This window comes from Mustela lutreola, chromosome 9 (assembly GCF_030435805.1).
Source record: "Mustela lutreola isolate mMusLut2 chromosome 9, mMusLut2.pri, whole genome shotgun sequence".
In the NCBI taxonomy this organism is placed as follows: Eukaryota; Metazoa; Chordata; class Mammalia; order Carnivora; family Mustelidae; genus Mustela; species Mustela lutreola.
Window position 1 is genome coordinate 85,013,595 of NC_081298.1, and position 16,962 is coordinate 85,030,556.

At 42.4% G+C, this 16,962-nt stretch overlaps 1 pseudogene; it reads right to left on the minus strand.

Annotated features, from left to right (window-relative positions):
• Positions 1-364: 364 nt before the first annotated feature.
• On the minus strand, positions 365-1,320 carry LOC131808389 (elongation factor 1-alpha, somatic form-like; annotated as a pseudogene).
• Positions 1,321-16,962: the final 15,642 nt, after the last annotated feature.

Below are 16,962 nucleotides of genomic sequence, written 5' to 3' on the forward strand. Positions count from 1 at the left end.
TCCCTGCCTGGTTCAGTTGGAAGAGGATGTGACTCTTGATCTCAGGGTTTTGAGTTCAAGCCCGATGCTAGGTATAGAGATTACTTAAAATAAATTTAAAAAATTTTAAAAAAGTCTTTATAATTAAGAAAAAAGAAAGCCTGCTTCCCTCCACCCTGCCCAAAGGCTGTGCTTTATTCCCATGCCTCAAACTCATCACCAAAAAGAACTGCAATAGCAGGGACAGGTTTAAGATAGTTCAGGCAAGAGGAGAGTAAGTCCAAGTCTTCTCCTTAAGCTGTTCTTATCCAGCTGTGGCTCCTCCTGGGTGGCCTGGAAAGGCCTGGAAAGGCCTGGGCTGTCACCTCTTGCTTCCTGGTCGCTTTCATGGTAGTCTTGGTGACTTTGCCACCAGCTGCTGCTGTTTCTCCACATTCTTGAGGACCCCCATAGCCACTGTCTGTTTCATGTCACATACAGTGAAGCGACCAAGGGGTAGGTACTCTGAAAAGCTTTCAACACACATGAGCTTTCATGGAATCATCTGAATGATGGCTGAATCCCCAGGTTTTGGAGATTTGGGACTGTCTTCTGGCTTCTTGCCTGAATGCCAATCTTCTCTGTGACGTCTGCAAGCTTGCAGGTGATTTGGGCCGTGCAGCAGTCCAGAACTGGGGAGTAGCCAGCTGCAATGCTGCTGGGGTGGTTGAGAATGATCACCTGGGAGATGGCACTCCCCACGTCTAAGAACAGGTCATTCTTTCTGTCTTCCACCACGTAGCCCCACCTGATGTCCTTCACTGACATTCTTCACTATGAAGCTCACATTGTCACTCCACAGGGCCTCAGCCACCTCGTGGTGCATCTTTATAGACTTGACATCTATATCAAGTGGTGATGTTACAGGGGGCAAAGGCTTGAGGAAACCTGTTTCTCCCCAGCCCATGGGCATGGTACCAATGCCCCCATCTTGTATACATCCTGCAGAGGCAGCTACCAGAGCTTGTCCCTAGGGCAGGCAGGGGGAATGATGGAGTCCAGTGCTTCTAGTAATGTTGTAGCCACCATGTTTCCTTCCTTCCTGGTGATCTTCCAGCCTCTGAACCAGGACATCTTGGTGCTGTCCCCATGCCTGCCAGAGATGGTCACAAAGGCGACAACCTCAGAGTTGTAACTGATCTTCTTGATTTAGGTCTTCACCTCCTTGCAGATCTCCTCAAAGCATGCACTACCAAAAGGCGGCTCTACGATGGCCATCCTATTGACTGCCACAATGAGTTGCTTCACACCCAGCATATCAGCCAGCAGTACATGCTCATGGGTTTGCCCATTCTTGGAGATACATATTTTTTAAATTAATTAATTTATTTGAGATAGAGAGATCATGTGGGGGTGGGGGAAAGAGTCTTAAGGAGATTCGGCACTCAGCACGGAGCCCCACGCAGGGTTTGATCTCACAACCCTGAGATCAGGACCTGAGCTTAAACCAAGGGTCAGATGGTTAATTGAATGCACCACCCAGATGCCCCCCATTCTTGGAGATATTAGTAACATTCCCCAGAAGTCTGGAATATTAATTTTCGATGTTCCTGTCTTTAAAAAAAAAACAAAAAACAGTCCTATATGGTGGAGGTGGGAGGGCAAACACAATGATATTTACTTTGGAAACACATACACGACAATTACTTCTATTTTACATGCTGAGAGTGGAAATACGACCCCATTCAGTGCACAATTTGCACTAAAGTTGAAAGTGGACAAGACATTGGTATTCACATCTATTATAACTGGGCCAGAGCTTCAGTCACCAGCTGAAAAAATAAACACGGGGTCAGTAGGCATTTGCCCTGCACCCTGAGTGCATTCCACAGTGAAAACCATGTGCAGTGACCTAAAGATCAGGATGCCTCCTGATTTACAATTCATGCAAAGCCATACAATCAACTTTGGGTAGAGTGAGCCACAGCAGGGTATCCTTGAAATTGATGCCCACTGTAGAATGGCCCAGGCGACAGGGGAATCATACCTGGGCCAAAAGAAACAACAGCATTTCTTCTCTTTTCTTCTCCGGTATTTGGAGAACTAGGGCAACTAACAGGAAGATAGCTTTGCTGGTGGTGGGACGGAAGCATGGCCAGGGCGTGCAGCAGTTGCCTGGCATTAGCAAGCTGCAGAACTGGGACACATGGAAGGCAGCTGAGACATCTGTTGGGTTGTTGCTAAGAATTGGGGGAGAGTCACCCTAGTGGGGCCCTGCTCCATAAGGAGCCCTCATATAAAGCAAAACCTGGGTGGAACCAGAGGCCTCTGTATATATCTCTATAGTAAATGGGAGAGACTGAAAATGAATAACATTTTCTGCTTGGTTTAGGGATTATACAGAGGCATAAGCCACATCTTCCCAACCACACTTGTTTCAGATGATCTTGCCTTTCTCTTTATCTGATTTTGGACTTCTCACAGTAGAGAGCAGCAGAGGTGGCTGTTACATCAAATATCCAGTAAGTGCTCACGCTGGTCTGCCATACCACCTTCTTTTGGGTTTTTTTAATGTGTCATGCTTTATATTCTGGGGTTCTACTGTTGTTTTTATTAAACTACCCCAAATTTAGTGGTAAAAGCCATAATCATTTTATTATGCTCACAAACCCTGTGGGTAAGGAATGTGCATCTGGTGCAGCGGAGATGTCTTGTCTCTGTTCCATGGTGCCTGGATCCTTAGTTGGGAACTCAAATGCTGGAGGTGACTTGAATAGCCGGGGGCTGTGATAATCTGAAGGTTTCATCACTCATATGTGGTGCCTGAGCTGGTATGATGCAAAGGGTGGCCTCAGCTGGGACTACTGACTGGAATACCTACGGTGTCCTCTCCAAGTGTCCGGGGCTTCTCACAGCATGGCCGCTGGCTTCCAAAAGGGGTCATTTCAAGAGCAAGCATTCCAGGAGAACTAAGTGGAAACTGCATGGCCTCTTTTGACCCAGAAGTCGCTTCTGCCACATTCTACTGGTTACCAGAGAGATAATAAATAAAGGGCCACCATAGTCCTCCTTGGTAGATAGCTATGATCTGTGCCCCATGAGCCTGTGCTTGACCCTGCACCCTGTCCTTCTGGGCCACAGCTAATTCATCAGAGAGGGCTGCCTGCCAATCTTCATGGTGCTGCCTAATGCCGCAGGTTCTCCTTCTCTGTGAGAGGCGGGTGGAACAATGCAGAAGTGTATTCACAGCCTATTAATGGAGGAGCATCAGCAGGAAAGGCCACAGAGACCCGCAGCTAAGGGCTTCTGAAAACTCTGAGCCTAGAACCACCCTCCTCCACCCTAAGCACAGGAAGTCTCGTGATGATTCCTTTTGCATTAATGGTAGACTTAGGATCACTTCTTAAAATAAATCCCTTTATTCAGCTAACGTCAGTGAATCTCAATCCCTTGACACCACATGAGTCTAAACTAAAATGAGATGAAGTTCTAAAATACCAAACATAAAAAATACCCCTTATATACCAGCCCACAACCATCCTTCTATGAGAACTGCCCACTCCTAAAGATAGGAGCACCAATAGGCTAGTGCCCTTAAAGTAAGTCCCCCAAGTTACTTTCAAAGAGAAGATCTTTGCCTGAGACACCAATACAAAAATCTCCCTAGTTACTAAGATCCAACTTGCAATACCTCGTGATACCTGCGGCTATTAAGAGCTGCCAGTTGTTAGGAACAGAGTAGTTGCCTCCCTGGACAGGCAGAGTGAGACGGAATCTCAGTCTATAAATTCCTCTTGCTAAGAAGCACTATCAATATTCATTTATTTACTTTTATTTTTTAAAAGATTTCATTTACTTGACACACACAGAAAGAACACAAGCAGGGGGAGCAGCAGGCAGAGGTGGAAGCAAGCTCCCTGCTGAGAAAGAAGCCTGATACAGAACTCGATCCCAGGACCCTGGGATCATGACCTGAATCCAAGACAGTCCATGACCTGACTGAGCCACCCAGGTGCCCCATCAATACTCATTTATCCAGCAAATATATATTGAGTGCCTACTATATCGATATACCAAAATTTGAATGGTTTCAACTTTATTATGTGTGAATCCAACTTTTGTGGGTTGGACTTGGATTCCAATCATTATTTATAGCACAGTTTTTTGTTTTTTTTTATAGCACAGTTTTTAAAAAAAAAAAAAAACTTTGTTCTACATTCCTCCACCCCAACTGCCTTCTGATTAATGTTTGGCCTACCTGGGTTGCAAGCTGACGACTGCTTGCAAATAACACAGAACAGGACAGTGAATGTCTCACTCGAGAAAACACTGCAGACTTTCAGTATCGCTTCCTGGCTAATGTGGGAGGGGCCAAGACTCTGAGAGGTGATGCTTCAAAATGCAGCTGTGTGTAAGGTGTCCACAGAAAAGCAAATAGTACAGTAACAGTAGAGCATGTTTCCTGAAACAGGCAGTGGAGACACCTGGAAAGTCTCTGAAATGAATCACTGGTGATTTACATAATTGAATAGTTATCTGATTTAGACATTCTTCAGGTTAGGTGGGTTTTGCCAAGCTTGTATATATTGAGTAATATTTGCACTTAAAAATTAAATTCATCCAAATGTCACAAAACAAACTAAGGGGGGCCTGGGGTAGGGGGGTAGGGAGAGGGTGGTGGGGTTATGGACATTGGGGAGGGTATGTGCTATGGTGAGTGCTGTGAAGTGTGTAAACCTGGCGATTCACAGACCTGTACCCCTGGGGCTAATAGTACATTATATGTTTATAAAAAAAAAAGTTATCATAAAAGTAATAACAATGACAAAAAAATAAATTAAATTCATCCAAATAAAGATTATGGAGGGAGCCGGGTAGCTCAGCTAGTTAAGCATCTGCCTTCTGTTCAGGTCATGATCCTGGGGTTCTGGGATGGAGTCCCGCATGGGGATCCCTGCTCAGGAGGGAGTCTGCTTCTTCCTCTGTCCCTTCCCCCTGGCTTGTGCTCTCTCTCTCTCTCTCTTGCCAAAATAAATAAATAAAATCTTAAAAAACAAAACAAAACAAACAAAGATTGTGGAAGAAAAACAATGATGTTTTCACCTAGGGAAAAATTCTCTAGAAGAGTAATTCTTTACATTTGAGTTCAAGAGTGTCAGAAAATGTTTATTTTCATTATGATTTCAGAAGTAACATGCTCACTTCAAAAAAGTTTAAACATGACAGAAAAATATTTATATAAAATAATTATATTCATTCAACGAGTATTTATGTAGTACATGCTGTGTATAAGACTCTAGGTAGTAAAGGCAGAATAGTGAGCATGAATTAGACGGTCTCCTACGAACTCACCTTCCAGAGAAAGCATTATTAATAGTTTGATGCAGTTTTTTTCTGAACTATACATATGTAGATTCTAACCTACAGTGATCAGTTTGTGGCCCCTGGTGTGCCAGCTGAGGGTCCCAGGTCAGGAAGCAGTGCTCTAGAGGTCTTAGATGACATGTGGTCTCCACAGACCTGAGTCTCTGTGCTATGTGCTAGTAAGAATCAAGAGCCTGTCAGACTACCCTTGACAGTCTCCTCTTCCAGTGTTAAGTCAAGGCCAATCCCACCACACTATCATGCCAGCTCTCTCTCTGGCGTGTGTCTCTCAGATGGAACTATTTTCAGGGGAGCAGGTACAAAAGTAAGCAGAGGGGTGCCTGGGTGGTTCAGTGGGTTAAAGCCTCTGCCTTCGGCTCAGGTCATGATCCCAGGGTCCTGGGATGGAGCCTTATGTTAGGCTCTCTGCTCTGTAGGGAGCCTGCTTCCTCTCTCTGCCTGCCTCTCTGCCTACTTATGATCTCTGTCTGTCAAATAAATAAATAAAATCTTGGGAAAAAAAAAGTAAGCAGAGACAACATTTCCTTTTGGTGAATGGGGAAAATATCCTTTTATAGATCCAAGGCAGCCAAAAGCTATCTGACAGGTTGGTGTCTTGGAACTTTACTAGTTCCCAATAAAGACGGAATGTTGAGACCAACATTCCAGTTCATGTTGTTCTTGCAGAGTAACTAATTGGGGCAGGTACACACCCACGTAGTTCTTTTTTTTTAAGATTTCATCTAGGGGCGCCTGGGTGGCTCAGTGGGTTAAGCCGCTGCCTTCGGCTCAGGTCATGATCCCAGAGTCCTGAGATCGAGTCCCGCATCCGGCTCTCTGCTGAGCGGAGAGCCTGCTTTCCTCTCTCTCTCTCTGCCTGCCTCTCTGCCTACTTGTGATCTCTGTCAAATAAATAAATAAAATCTTAAAAAAAAAAAAAAGATTTCATCTATTTTGACAGACAGAAATACAGGGAGGCAGAGAGGCAGAGAGAGAGGAAAGGAAGCAGGCTCCCTGCTGAGCAGAGAGCCCGATGCGGGGCTCGATCCCCGGACCCCGGGATCATGACCTGAGCCGAAGGCAGAGGCTTTAACCCACTGAGCCACCCAGGTGCCCCCCACGTAGTTCTTAAAAACATTATTTTCTTGAGCTCTGATGTCAGCACACTCTTCCTACTTCAGAGATGCCGAAGTGTGCTGGGTGGAGCATCCAGGTTAGACACTCTCATTATATGTTGTCTTTCGTGTTTCAGCTTAATGATGGGCCTGGGCACACAAGTTTACAACAGAGCTCTGGGTTAATATCTATGAGATCCATCTGTCCTGCAATTTTAATTTTTGTATTTATAACTAAGTTAATCTTGTTAGTGATACTTTAATTGGGAATTTTGGTCTAAATATTCATGAGATTTTTTTTTCCACAGGGGAAATTTCAGGGAAAGTGATTTTTACCATATAGATCTTGGTAGTTTTTATTAAATAAATTATTTATGCCATCTGCTGGTCTTTTTAGGACTCACTTTTTTATTATTAAAATTTTTTTACATTGAATTTGTCTTTATATTATGCACGAATGTGTCTAAAATAATCCTTCAATCAAATCCATAAATATTTTACAAGGAATGTACTAATTTATAGAACTCGATTCTGACCAACATCTTCTATTTTTAAAATTTCCTCTTGCCAAGGGTTAATTTAAAAAGATACTTATATATTATTTAGGGGAGAGCTATTATTCTCTAGTCTAGACTAACATTCCTAAACAGCATGTATTTTAGACTTCAAAGCCTGTATGAATACCAAAAAAGCATATGGTCCTGGTGAATAGTGAAGTTTGTCATCTCTACAGATATAAAATAGCTCATTTAGTTAGAAAATCATTAAGTTACTTTTTCTGGAAGGAAAACTTACAACAAAGGTAACAAAACCATTTAATCTCTTTTACCCACCCTTACTCCCTTATCATCTGCCACCCCTCTACTCTTACCTCCTCGTTGTAGTATATATAATTAAGTTGGAAGAATTCTTTACATAACCCAGGATTGATGTTTCTCATTTAAAATTGGTATATATATATATATGCCTCAGAGTACTATGGGACACTAATGAGGAACAAAAAATGCTCAAAGAACCCCTCAAATTGACTTTGGGTGGGGGTAACTTTTTTTAATTATAAGAGAAAATTGATTAATTTTAACTTGAGAAAATTCAGGCACAATAAGTCCAACTCCCAAAGAAAGATAGTATTAACATATTGGCGAATATCTTCTCCAGATACAGTTATACACGTTTCTTAAAAAAACAAATTGGGGGGCACCTGGGTGGCTCAGTGGGTTAAAGCCATTGCCTTCGGCTCGGGTCATGATCCTGGGGTCCTGGGATTGGGCTCTCTGCTCGGCAGGGAGCCTGCTTCCTCCTCTCTGCCTACCTCTCTGCCTACTTGTGATCTCTCTCTTTGCCAAATAAATAAATAAAATCTTAAAAAAAAAAAAAGCACAAAACAAATTGGGGGGCACCTGGCTGGTTCAGTTAAGAGCATGCAATTCTTTTTTTTTTTTTTTTAAAGGTATTTTTTATTTATTTGACAGAGAGATAGAGAGAGGTCACAGGCAGAGAGAGAGGGGGAAGCAGCCTCCCTGCCAAGCAGAGAGCCCAATGTGGGGCTCAATCCCAGGACCCTGAGATCATGACCCGAGCCAAAGGCAGACGCTTAAAAACTGAGCCACCCAGGTGCCCCCAAGAGCATGCAACTCTTGACCTCAGGGTTGGCAGTTCAAACCCCACGTTGGATGCAGAGCTTACTTAAAACAAACAAAAACACCACATTGGGATTGTCTTAGGCTAATACCCTTACCTATGCCTTATAATTTGCTTTTATCATTTATCAGTACAATGTAATCATTTTCCCATTTCATTATTCTTCTAACATCTTGAGTTCCATTATGTAGATGAACTGTACTAGATTTAATGAGTCCTATATCTATGGCTCGGTGGTTTGTTTTTAGACAACAGAAATAGAAATAAGACACGTGAGCATTCTGGTACATACACCTTCGTGTGTACTGTGGATGCTTTCCTTAGGATACGTGGGAAATTCATAGTAGCAGAATTTGCAGGGTCTAAAGTTAAGGACATTTTTCAGGTCCTCGGTCCCTACTAAATAATTGATCACTGATAGCTCCTAGGAGGAGGAGGAGGAGGAGAATTGTGGGGATCACACCATTAGGTGGGTTTTAGTGTTCTGCCTCCTCCCGTCTCACTTTGGAGTTCTTTGAAGGAAAAAGCTGCCTGGTCCTTTCAGTGCTGAAGGAAGTTCCTGAAAAGAGTGGGAACTCTTTTTTATTTTTGTTTTTTTAAGAGTGGGAACTCTACGGGATGCCTGGGTGGCTCAGTGGGTTGAGCATTTGCCTTCAGCTCAGGTCATGGTCTCAGGGTCCTGGCATCAAGACCTGCATCAGGCTCTGCTCAGCAGGGAGCCTCCTTCCCCTTCTCTCTCTGCCTGCCTCTCTGCCTACTTGTGATCTCTCTCTGTCAAATAAATAAATAAAATCTTAAAAAAAAATTGAGTGGGAACTCTAAAATCATAATAAAATCTCATTTTTTAAATTGGTTGGTAACAGAGATGTAAATAACAATCCAGACAGAAATCTCTGAAATCCTAGGATATTTTAACTGAGACAGTTTCAGAAAAGAGCTGTTTTGTTTAAACTATAGAACAAAGAGTAAGCATATTTTCTTGAACTTTTTTTTGAGTATGTAAAACATGCTTAACAGGACTGATAGGAACAGCCGCCCAGGGCACACACAGCACAATCCCAGAGGTGCTGGTTACACAGATTAGAATTTGAATAGTGCATCCTTGGGTTGCACAATCTAGCAGCTCTTTGCACACAGTACACAATTCAAACAGGTATATGTAAGAAATAAGTTTTTCTGCCACCTTGCCCCCCAGCTGTCCTATCTGGAGCAGCAACCCAAACAGGGGTGCCTGGTCAGCTTAGTCAGTAGAGCATGAAACTCTTGATCTCTGGGTTGTGAATTCAAGCCCCATGTTGGATGTAAAGACTACTTTAGAAAGAAAGAAAAAATCTAAAATAAATCTAAAAAAAAAAAAAAAATCTAAAATAAATAAATTAAATAGAGCAGCAACTCAAGGCTTATCCTTCCCAAGATACTCTATGCACATACAAATATTTACAGAGGTAAGTAGTCTTTTATTTTTTCTAACACAAATAGTGGTATATTACAGACATTGTACTGCACTTTACTTTCTTCACTTAACAACAGATCTTGGGAGTGGTTCCATTATCAGTATATCTTGGGCTACCTCCTCCTCCTTTTTAATGGCTGAATTGTATTCCGCTGTGTGAATGTTCAAGGCTCTGTCTTCAAAAGCAGGAAATTGTGGTATTATTAGAAATAAAGAACAAAGGAGGAGCAAAGCTTAGAAAGCATTAGGATAAATTATGGTGTGAACATGCTGAGTCTCAAAACTGGGGACAAGAAATAGGAGCTGTTTGTAAAAGGAATGAGGATTAGAGGAATGAATTTTGGAGTCAAAGTGCGAAGATACAAGCCGAGCTGTCGTAACAAAGATACCTCAAATTCCATGGCTTAAACAAGACAGAAGTTGATTTATATCTCCTGTAACAGCTAGAGATAATCAGTCTAGGGTTGGTAGGGTGACTCTGTCATCTTCTATCTCTGACTTCTATCTCTGTCTCCAGCTCCTGGCACTGCATCTGCATCATGGCCAGCAGAAAACAGTGGAGACCAGGGAAGGACATGCCTATTACTTTAACAGCATGACCAGGAAGTGGCCCATATACTTCTCACACCCAACTGGCCAAACTTAGTCACGTGTCTCACATCCTAGTTACACGTCTCATATCCCACGGCCAAGGGCAAGACTGCTTGCAGTTTCGGGCTGAGTTCCATTACTAAAGAAAAAGAAAAAATGAATATTGGTGGAAGCTAGCAATTTTTGCCATATTCACAGAGGTTGTTTGGTTAGGTTCCTTAAGAAAGAAGACCCTGAGGAAGATTCACGCGCAGGAGTTTTTTCTTTATTGTGGTAAAACAGAATAACGTAAGTGTTACCATTTTCACCATTTTTAACTGTGCAGCTCAGTGGCATTAAATGCATTTACATTATTGTGTAACCATCACCACCATCTATCTTCAGAACTTTTCATCTTCTCAAACTGCAACAGTACCCATTAAACATTAACACCCCAAAACCCCGGTGTGTAGGATGTCACAGGGGATGTGCCCGTGGGGTGATACCTGTGTGGGAGTGAATGCAGGAGGAATGGGCAGTGAGAGGAGCTGAACAGCAGCCCAGTTGCAACAGAGGCCTCAGATGACCCAGTGGGGCTTCTCAAGCAGGGATGGGCCTTCAGAGGTGTCCCATCTTGGGGCAAGGGTCCTGGACTTTATGCCAGGCAAGGGAAATGATCTTGGAGGGGAGAAAGTGCTCATCTGCTGAAGGCAATCCTTGGAGAAAGACTTAGCTGGGAGTTTTTGGCAACCAACACACCAAGTACCTGGGAGAATAAGTGCCTTGGTCCAGAACAGAGGGTCTGGGCAATACAGCACAGCATTCATGATAGCCTACCTATTATGCCACTCAGACTCACTTGCTTTATAAAGCAAGTTCAACACCTCCAGAATTCTAACTGGTCTCTTCTTGGGGGAAACTTGTAAAAGAAAGGTTGGTGGGATGGACTCAGCCCTCTCTAATATAGCTGGCCTTCAGGTAGAACTATAACTCAGGGTGACCCTCCTCCACTACCCATTCTAGAATTCCCTTACCCTCGGCCAGCACCTTGCTGATCTAGGTGGCTTTCTTGGTGGTCTGGGTGACAGGCTCTCAACCTTATCTTTTAGTCTTTCTCCTTTCAGACTCCTGGCCAACTTGCCCAGCTTTCCAAGGCTGCCCATATGTATATTTCTACCTCATGTTACTTCTCTTCCCACACAAAGTGGATAACCACAGCCTGTGGGGAAGCCTCTACCAGAAACTTCTTAGACTATGGCTGTCACGCTTGTCCATTTACCTTCAAAAATGAGTCAGAGACTCCCAAGAAAGCCCCAGTGGATCCTCTGAATATGCCAAGGCAGCTGTAGGTGTGAGCTGAGGGAGAGACATCAGTGCACCAGTAGAGGATGACAGGGGATTCTGGATCACCTGCTTATGCAACATACTGTGCTCTCCTGATACGGTTCCTGCCTGATCCCATATTTACCACTTCCACTTGTAACAGATGGGCCTGATAGAAACAATCTTGTAATAGGCAGCCTAGTGTTGACTTGATATCCTATAATCAGATCTTCTGTCTTTACCAGAGTACAATAGCATGTTTGGGGCTATTTTTCAAATGGTGGAAAATTTTACACTGAAGTTGGCATAGCCTTACTCCAGTACCTTTGGGATCTACATTGTGATTCTCTATTGGAAGTTGCCAGAAGTTTCACATGGCATCCTTTCCCACCACTGACACTTCTAATACCATGATGTTTGCTGGGTTGTATTGTTCAAGTGGCAGGCTGCTCTTGTAAATCCTTCTTTGATTTCTTATCTAAGTTGAGGGGCCTCTGCATGATTTATATGAAGCCTTAAGGGAGCAGTGGGCCATTTCTGCTGGCCCAGAAAGTTTAGAGAGATTCATAGTTTCAAAGTTTCTTTCTTCTTCTTCTTTTTTTTTTTTTTTTTAAGATTTTATTATTTGACAGAGAGAGACACAGCAAGAGAGGGAACACAAGCAGGGGGAGTGGAAGAGGGAGGAGCAGGCCTCCCACGCCAACCAGGGAGCCTGATGCGGGGCTCCATCCCAGGATCCTGGGATTGTGACCTGAGCTAAAGCCAGACGCCTAACGACTGAGCCATCCAGGCACCCCAAGTTTCAAAGTTTCTGTGTGGATCAATCCAAATGTTCCCATCCTGGGTTTTGAGATTTCACTTCTTCTTACTCAGAGCCCTGACCTTGGCACAGCAGACTGGAGAATTCAAATTTCTTTGGGTTTCCACTACCCTTATAATTAAGTCCAGAGTCTGGGTCCATCTACAGTTTTTTTTTTTTTGACTTCTGGCTGCAGGAGATGAGAATCTTTGTATATGCTTCCAACGAGGCCCTCTGGTTTTCACACTTGGCCTTCAGTTGATGATTAATCACTCTTAGTCTTCTGATGTCTTTTTTCCAATGCATCGGTGACACTCAGAAAAATCCATCTGATTTCACTCTGGTTAACACTACTGTTAGTACTTTCCCCAACCTCTCAAAAGCTGCTGTATCCCCTTCCATTAGTATTCCACCACTAGTGAAAGTTTTAATAGTAGTACTGCATAGCAAGAGCTTATCATGTTCCTCTGGCCACCAGTGATGGGATACTCACTGCCATGTGGAAGATGGGTGGTCTAGTTCCAATATCTCATTTTATAGTCGTCTTCCTTGAATCACTCCTGGCACCAGCTGTCTTAACTTGGGTTCTTCAAGAAACAGACACTGACATGAATATTTTTGTGTAGGTGGTTTGCTGAAGAGTGCTCTCAGGATCAACACCTGCTGAACTGAGTTGAGCTGCAATACAGTTACAACAGAAACCAGGAGAATTCTGGAGCAGTATGGCTGGCTTTTCAAAGTTATCCCATCTTGGACTAAGGGGATTGGCTCTTCTCCCATACTGAACAAACATTGGATGTGGCTTTCCTCAGGAAGAGGATGTGACCTTGGGTAAGGTGGCTCTCTTTGCATGAGGGCAATTCCCAGAGAGGAACTCAGCCGAGAGTTGTCATCCTCCGACCTTCCTAGCAGCTGAGGAAAGGAAAGTCAGTATAGAAGGAGGAGATCTGGAAGGCACCTGGCTGGCTCAGGCAGTGGAGTGTGGGGCTCTTGATCTTGGGGTTGTGAGTTGGAACTCCACTTAGGTGTGGAGATTACTTAAAAATAAAACCTTAAACAAGAACAAAAAAGGAGGGGTCTGGGTGATACACCAGTATCCACCACAGAGAATATAATATCGCAAGAGAGGATTAGAGAAAAAAGGGAGTCAGCGACAGCTTACTAGAGAGACTTCTACCTTTTTTTTTTTTTTTTTTTTTTTTTAGATTTTATTTATTTATTTGACAGGCAGAAATCACAAGTAGACGGAGAGGCAGGCAGAGAGAGAGGAGGAAGCAGGCTCCCTGCTAAGCAGAGAGCCCGATGCGGGACTCGATCCCAGGACCCTGGGATCATGACCTGAGCCGAAGGCAGCGGCTTAACCCACTGAGCCACCCAGGCGCCCCGAGACTTCTACCTTTAAGCGACAATAGGAAGAAGAATTGCAAGAAAGGAGGAACCAGAAATATTAGGAGATGGGGCGCCTGGGTGGCTCAGTGGGTTAAGCCGCTGCCTTCGGCTCAGGTCATGATCTCAGGGTCCTGGGATCAAGTCCCGCATCGGGCTCTTTGCTCAGCAGGGAGCCTGCTTCCCTCTCTCTCTCTCTCTGCCTGCCTCTCCTTCTACTTGTGATCTCTCTCTGTCAAATAAATTAATAAAATCTTAAAAAAAAAAAAAAGAAATATTAGGAGAACACAGAGAGCAGGACGCCATGGAAACCAAAGAAACAGAGGGAGGAGTCTATAGGAATGTTGGAATTTATTAATCCAATCCCCTGACTTTAGAGATGAGGAACTCTAGAGCAGAAAGACTAAGCAGCTTACTTTTATTTCACCTAACAAGTTAGTGACAAAGCCAGGGTCAGCATTTAGGTTTTCGGATTCCCTATCCAAAATTCTGTTTTCTCCTGGCACCACGTGTAGGTGCTTTTTTTCTTGTTCACCCTTGGCTGAGAGCCCAGAAAAGTGAAATTAGTGAAACTCTGGAGGTCTGGTTTGTGGGGATTTTGTTTCTAACTTCATTATCTCTCACAAAAAGACTTCTTGAATTACAAATATTTTTACTTCAGTTCTTCCTTTCACATTGAACAATGTCCACAAAGAGACATTAGTGAATGTGAAGGGAGTTACAATTCTATAGATTATTTTTTAAAAAGCTGTGGAGGACCTTCAGGACAGTTTTTTCTCCAGAAAAAGTCTACCTTGTTGTATGCTTGTGGCAGAAGCAAGGAATATTTCTTTCATTTCTTTGCTTTAAATTTAAGGTTGAATTCAGTAATACTTTTTTATCTTTTTCGTAAAGCTTACCATGATGTGCCAACAATGTTTAATTGGTTGGAAAATACTTGCCAGACAAAAGGGGTTATCATTGACATGTTCTAAATGGGAGTGGATAATTTCATCTTGCACATCCAGATTTGTGGTTATTTTAAAGTTTTTTAAAATTAAGATTACAATCTACCCTCTGACATGGGGCTCGAACTCACCACCCCAAGATCAAGAGTCGCATGTTCTACTGACTGAGCCAGCCAGGCACCCCCCAGACTTGTGGTTATTTTAGAACAAAAGTTTTCCCTCTCCCCAGACTGATTGGTTCCTGATTGGTACTACGCCACTTTGTTTTCTTTTCTTTTTTTTTTTTTTTTAAAGATTTTTATTTATTTATTTGACAGAGAGAAATCACAAGTAGATGGAGAGGCAGGCAGAGAGAGAGAGAGAGAGGGAAGCAGGCTCCCTGCCGAGCAGAGAGCCCGAGGTGGGACTCGATCCCAGGACTCTGAGATCATGACCTGAGCTGAAGGCAGCGGCTTAACCCACTGAGCCACCCAGGTGCCCACCACTTTGTTTTCTATACAACTTTATATTGTGCAATTGAAAGGCCCAGTACCTCCTATTGGGCATATATTAAGACAGTATTGAAAATGAGGGCTTAAAACAGCTGGAGAGCCTCATGAGAGAAAGCAGTTTCACGAGGGCTTGATGACTTAAGCAGATCCTACTGTCACTATGCCCCAGTCATGAAAGGACAGAGGGGGGCTTGCGGCACACTAGAGACCAAGTATTGGCTGTGAGGACAGCACAGGAAGGTTAAGGCTTTTCTATTCCCTGGCCACTCCCCTCTGCTTTGTGGGAGAAGCAGAGGGTCACTTTTTTTTAATTGGTTTTGCTTTGTCTTTGCTTTTTGACACGGCAACAACTTAAAAAAATTTTTAAAAATGTTTTTATGTATATATGTATGTGATCTCTACACCAACATGGGGCTCCAACTCATGACCCTATGATCAAGAGTTGCGTGCGCTTCCGACTAAGCCAGCCAGGCACCCCAGCGACTTCTTTTAATAGGTTAGCAATTTTTATTCAGATATTGCAGTTATGATGCCTAGTAGCACAATGAAAAATATCCTGAGTCAGTGTATTTACACACCATCTAATGACTCTGAAAATATTTAATTTCAAGATGTTCATGAATAGAACTTTGGGACTGATTCCAAGGAGGCTCAAATTCTACATACTTACTGGTCACTTAAACTGCTAAATCAGTGATACTAATCAACAGGGACTTCCTCTCAAAATACATTCATGTATAAGTATAGTCAATTAAATTTACTTAATTTTAAATTCTCAGATGAGAAACAAAGTAATCCAAGCAAGGACAATTTATTCAGGGGCCTAAAATCACCATTTATGTTCTAAAGGTAAAACAAATATATGAATAAAAATATATGGATATTTGAAAATATCCCAAAATGGATATATGGATATTTGAAAATAACTGAAAGACTGAAATGTTCAGTTTTCAATTAAGATCTTTGCCATTGTACATAGCGAACATGAAGAGGCAGCTTGTTCTCTCAGTAAAGAACTCATATTCATTGAGCTCATCAGACTGATGTGTAAAATCCAAACTCCAATATACTGATTTATGATAAATATTGAGGCACCTGGCTGGCTCAGTTGGTACAGTGGGTGACTCTTGATCTCAGAGTTGTAAGCTTGAGCCCCATGTTGGGTGTGGTGATTACTTAAAAATAAAATCTTAAAAAAGAAAAGAAACATATTGTTGCTCAGACCTTAGTCCTTTTATTAGCATGATAATGATAACATTTTTTTTCATTAGGTGGATTTTTTTTTTTTTTAAAGTAGGTTCCATACCCAACATGGAGCCCAACCTGAGACTTGAACTTACAACCCTGAGATCAACACTTGTGCTGAGACCAAGAGCCACCAGCTGAGCCACCCAGGTGCCGCAGGTGGATTACATTTCTAATCATCTTCTGGACCATAAGACCAGTCTCAATAAATTAAAAAAGAATCAGCCTACACAAAGTATTTTCCCTCACCAAAATAAAATTAAATAATGAAAAGATCTCTGGAAAATCCTCCAAATACTTAAACTAAATATACTCTATATAACTTGTGGGCCGAAAAGGAGAACAAAAAGAAAGTTAGAAAGTATTCTGAACTAAATGAAAATAACAACAACCTATCAACATTTGTGGGTACCAAGGCAGTATTAATGGAAAATTGATAGCACTAAATACCTATATTAGAAAAGAAGAAAGGTCTTAATAAGTCTATGACTTTAACTTCTACCTTCAGAAACTAGAAATAGAAGAACAAATTAAAGCCAAAGTATACAGAAGAAAGGAAATATAAAGATAAAAGAAAAGATCAATGAAATAGAAAACAAAAATAATGGAGTAAAATCGTGAAACCATCATGGAGAGAGCCATGAAACTGAAAAAAGATATATTGGGATGG